The following is a 6,000-nucleotide window of genomic DNA, read 5'->3' on the forward strand; positions in this document are numbered from 1 at the left end:
TATAAACTAGATAACCAACAAGGACTACTATATAGCACAGAGAACCACACTCATTATCCTGTAATAACCTATAATGGAAAAGAATCTAAAAAAGAATATACATATGAAACTGAATCACTTTTCTGTGCACTTGAAACGAGCACAACATTGTAAATCAGCTATATTTTAATTTGGTTCTCAACGTTTGCATCTCTATTTCTGCCCTGCAAATAGGTTCATCTGTACCATTTTTTCTAGATTTCTAATGAAAGTGAAAGTCACTCAGTCGTGTCTGACTCATTGTGACCCCATGGACTGTACAGTCCATGGAATTCTCTAGGCCAGAATACTGCAGTAGGTAGCTGTTCCTTTCTCCATGGGATCTTCCCAACCCGGGGATTGAACCCAGATCTCTCACGTTGCAGGCAGATTTTTTACCAGCTGAGCCACAAGGGAAGCCCAAGTATACCAGAGTGGTAGCCTATCCCTTCTCCAGGGGCTCTTCCCAACACAGGAATCGAACCAGGGTCTCCTGCATTGCAGGAAGATTCTTTACCAATTGAGCTATGAGGGAAGCCCCATATATGCGCATTAATAGTGATATTTATTTTTTTTCTTCCTGACTTCACTCTGTATGATAGATTCTAGGTCCATCCACATCACTACAAATGACCCAGCTTTGTTCCTTGTTATATATACACCCTATTGTGTGTGTGTGTATATATATATATACCCATATATATATCTCATGTCTTCTTTACCCATTCATCTGTTGATGGACTCAAGTTGCTTCCATGCCTGGCTCTTGTAAATTGTGCTGCAGTGAACACTGCACTACATGTGTCTTTCTGAATTATGGGGTTTTAACATGGCTCCGAGCTTGACAGGACGGAATGGGTAGGTGTTGAAAGTTCATAATGCCTTTCCACCCAGACACGAGTTACTAATCATTTTCCTGTCTCAACCTGTTTTAATGTCAGGATTTCTTTTGCTTCAGTTGTCAAGTTCTCTTACCAAACAGAACTCATTATTCACAGATCGGTGAAGAACGATTCTCTGCTTGTAACCTTGGAAATGTGGGGAGGGAGTATTTTGAAAATCATACAACAGAGTGTGAAAGGGTTATGAAACCAAAAAGGGAGCTTTAGAGAGAACCACAATCATCTGACTGAGAATTAATAAAAGCTACATGTAGAGAGATGCTTTCATTATTTTTCTTTTTTGGTTTTCATGCTTTTGATTTTCCCAAATCAGCCACAGAAAGTGTTTGTGGACATGAAAACGTGTTGGCTAAATTTCTTCTAAGACTTTCAGTTTTTAGAAAACAAGCAACAACCCCAGATTTTGTCATAGCACCTCAAAGCCTAGCACTTGGCTCCTTTCTTCACTGAAAAAAATTCTAAATATATATACACACACGTATGCATGTTTGGTTGGTTGGATGGATAGACAGACACATAAAGATAGAGAATATGAACTGCTCAGGATCCTATTTAGGTCATAGGTCAGTGCCTTCACTTTACAGATTAGAAGGTGGAAGCTTAAAGAAGTCAAACCTGAATCTGCTAGTTGCAAGGTAAGGGTTTCCTCACTGTGAAGCACTCCTTTTAAGAAGGGTTTTCTGGTGGAGTTAACAAATACTGCGATTTCTTAGTGGTTTCAGATGAGTCCCAAAACCTGGTATTCCTTTGGCAGGCGCATGGCAGCAGAGTGATAGAGCAAGTTCCTCTGTTAGCTCTAGCAGCATGTGAAAAAAGGAGCAGATTTGAACATTCAGCCATTCATCTTTTTATTGAATACTTCCTCATGTAGGACTGTGTTTGGTTCTCTGAGGAATAAAAGATGAAGAAAATGAATGGTGTATAAAGATGTTCAAAAGGCTATTTATATAATAAAATCCCAGAGAGGGAGACAGAGTGAGTGAGCTTAGACTATACACCAAAATGTTAACCTTGGTCCTTTCTAAGAGGGGAAATTAAAGGCTACTCTCACCCACTTTCTTCTTTTTTTTGTTACTCTTAAATGTTTATATTCTGCATAATAAACATGCATTGCTTTTGGAATAAGGGAAAAAGTTATTTTTAATGAAGAAAATTAGCCAAGACATGCTGTGTGAGTTCTTCAGAGAACCAAGTGGGCTGTGGTTGAAGTGTCCTTGGTGATCTCGAGCCTCCCCCAAAGCTCTGGCTTTTGGGAAACCCTGGTTGGGTGGGGCGAGGAGGGGATTGTGCCTGCATTCCGTTGGCCCTATCTTACCCTATCTACCACCTCTTGGGTGTGTTCAGTTGCTTCAGTTGTGTCCTACTCTTTGTGATCCCATGGACTGTAGCCTGCCAGGCTCCTCTGTTCATGGGATTTTCCCAGCAAGAATACTGGAGTGGGTTGCCATTCCCTTCTCCAAGGGATCTTCCTGACCCAGGGATCAAACCCGTATCTCCTGCGTCTTCTGCACTGGCAGGTGGGTTCTTCACTGCTGAGCCACCAGGGAAGCCCACCTCTTGGGCAGTGAGTGCTTCGCATTAATTCTCATGGTCATATTACTCTCTTGATTGTTATGCTTGTACATGCTAAATAAGGGACAAACTGCCATCAATGGCATAACATGGAACAATAGAGACACATTCTTTGGTTACCTAAAATAAATAATGAAAGAATCAAAAACATTTAAATAATCTTTTTCTAACTTAGAAGTGTAGATGAATGTTTTTGAGAGAGAAGGTCAGCTGTGTTAAATCTCATACAAGCATTTCAGTTTAATGGGACAATTGTCTGTGTTCATAGGGAAAGACAAAGTGCTTGAAACAACGGGAAAGTTTTGAGCATGCTTTAAGCTATCTTGTTCTTTAACTTTCAAATTATATTGTTATTGGAAATAACGTGAACCGAGTGAAAGTCTTTTTATTTGAAGAAGGTAAAACTGGTGTATGTTTTGCTGTCTTTGGTGGCTGCTGCTACTGCTAAGTCGCTTCAGTCGTGTCCGACTCTGTGCGACCCCATAGACGGCAGCCCACCAGGCTCCCCCATCCCTGGGATTCTCCAGGCAAGAACACTGGAGTGGGTTGCCATTTCCTTCTCCAATGCATGAAAGTGAAAAGTGAAAGTGAAGTCGCTTAGTCATGTCCGACTCTTAGAGACCCCATGGATTGCAGCCTACCACGCTCCTCCATCCATGGGATTTTCCAGGCAAGAGTACTGGAGTGGGGTGCCATTGCCTTCTCCGTGTCTTTGGTTGCTGTAAATCATTTGCTTGCAGTGCTCTTGGTCTTCTCTAGTCTCACCATTATATGAAATCAGCAGGAATAGCCAACAAGTGCTTGGGAACAGAGGTACCTGGTATAGTTACTTTGTGTGTGCTAAGTCGCTTCAGTTGTGTCTGACTCTTTGTGACCCTGTGGACTGTAGCCCACCAGGCTCCGCTGTCCATGGGATCTCCAGGCAAGAATATTGGAGTGGGTTGCCATGCCCTTCTCCAGGGGATCTTCCCGACCCAGGGATTGAACCCATGTCTGTTAGGTCTCTTGCATTGGCAGATGGGTTCTTATCACTAGCACCATCTGTAAAGTTGCCATACTATCTTCAGAATCACATGAGAGAAAAGAACTAGTTGCTTTTCCATCATTCTTGAGTTTACTGAACCTACCCTGTAAGGACAGTGTTAGATACTGTGAATAAAAGAATTGATGATGTGCAAAAATAGAAATGATGAAACAATTATTTTTCCTTTAGGTTCCATATATTTCTGTGGAGTTAGTTTTGCTTTTGGCCTCTGAACGGTCTCATTTATTTATCTCAAATATTTACTGAGTGCTAAGATAGGATTCTGAAACAATTGGATCGGTAGACTATTTTCCTTATTCCTCTCATCCCTCCTGCACACAGATTATAATCAAGATAACAATCTATTTAATAAAGTTCCTTCCAGTTCTAATTGATTTGATGCCATCATTTGAGCCACTGCACTGGCTTGAAGCAAGATGTCTATATATATATTTTTTAGTTTTTTATATTTTTTTAATTTTAAAATCTTTAATTCTTACATGCGTTCCCAAACATGAAAATATAAATTTATTTATTTTAATTGGAGGTTAATTACTTTAAAATATTGTATTGATTTTGCCATGCATCAACATGAATCTGCCACAGGTATACACGTGTTCCCCATCCTGAACCCCTCTCCCACCTCTCTCCCCATACCATCCCTCTGGGTCATCCCAGTGCACCAGCCCCAAGCATTCTGTATCCTGCATCGAACCTGGACTGGTGATTCGTTTCATATATGATATTATACATGTTTCAGTGCCATTCTCCCAAATCATCCCACCCTCTCCCTCTCTCACAGAGTCCAAAAGACTGTTCTATACATCTGTGTCTCTTTTGCAGTCTCGCATACAGGGTTGTTACCATCTTTCTAAATTCCATATATATGCATTAGTATACTGTATTGGTGTTTTTCTTTCTGGCTTACTTCACTCTGTATAATAGGCTCCAGTTTCATCCACCTCATTAGAACTGATTCAAATGTATTCTTTTTAATGGCTGAGTAATACTCCATTGTGTATATGTCTATAATTTTTTAGCCATATGATTCAGTAAATTCCATTGATGGTTTAAATCAATTTGAGTTTGATTTTCTAATTTTGTGTGTGTGTGTGAGTCAGGGTCCTAGTAGGACACAAATGGCACACTTAAACAAGATAATGGAAGGGAGTTTAATGAAGGACCATTTACACAGATGCATTGAATGGAGTTAAGGGAAACCAGTGAGAACTAGCCATAGCAGAACAGCTTTTCATCCCTGAGCCTGAAATGACAAGAGGAGGGGCTGGTTTTCCAGAATCCAGAACTTGGGAAGGGTGGTAGCTATTGTTCCTTGAATGGGCTGCCTGGAAGGAGCTGTGGCCCTCATGAGGAAAGCAGTCTTGCAGAAAAGGAACTCAAGGATTAAATAAATACTATAACTTCTCTTTCTTCCTACTCCCAGTGGAGAACGTTCATCATCCTATAACTCTATCATAATTTTAATGAAGTACTTTGGGATACTAGAGACAGTTCATAAACAAAAGAATGATCATTATGATCATCACAACACATCAATCTTGTTTGTTGAACATTTATTGTCGTGGGTACTTTGAAATGTGCAAGAAATTTAGAATCCGCAGTTGCTGCTTTCAAGAGGCTAATACCCAAAAGAGTGAGATAATAGAAATGAAAAACAAAATTAAGGAGCTAAAATATACATACAAATCCAGGCTTTCAGGACGAGCCAATTAGTGTATCCAGCTCATAGGTATTGAGCACAGGAGCCAAAGGAATCAGTGAGACTGACTGACTCCCAGTCACTCCTATTAGAAGAAACAAGGCTTCTTACTTTCTATCCTTTGATTTGATAATATTAGGTCTTGACTGCTACAAGCGTTTTACTACCAGGAGAAGAGGCCCTGGGACCACTTCTATAGAAGCTAACAGTGGAGTTAAAGGAAGGCAGCTCAAAGAGAAACTGGATACTTGGTTACATCATTTGAACCATTGCATAAACCTTGCCTGAAGTCAGAATTCTAGACTTTCTAGTTACAAGATCCAACAAGTCCTTCTTGTAGGTTAAGCCAGTTTGAATTGGGTTTTCTGCCATTTGCATTGTGGAGTAACCAATTGCAACTCCAAGTGTAACTGAAGTTTTGAAAATATCAGGGAACTGTTTTCCACTGTTATTTATTAAATAATGCCAGTGCTTTTCGTAAACACTTGTAATATCTGTTTTGAAAGTGAAAAAAAAAAACTGCAACAAAGTTCTGTTATCAAGGCAAAACACAGCACTGCATGTGACGTAACTCCCACAAACACTGTGCTTCTTTCACAGAACTGGTTGAATTAGTCCCACAAATGTCAAAAAAACAAGTTGATGGTTCAGCACATTATCTTCTTGGCCCATATGGAAAGCACCAAAATTTCTAGCTTCCACAAAACCCTTTGCAGTGTTCAAGGAGCAGTTGAATGGCATTTTCTAGTCTGTGATTAAAGTGG

Source organism: Capricornis sumatraensis, chromosome 1 (genome assembly GCF_032405125.1).
Source record: "Capricornis sumatraensis isolate serow.1 chromosome 1, serow.2, whole genome shotgun sequence".
Taxonomy (NCBI): Eukaryota; Metazoa; Chordata; class Mammalia; order Artiodactyla; family Bovidae; genus Capricornis; species Capricornis sumatraensis.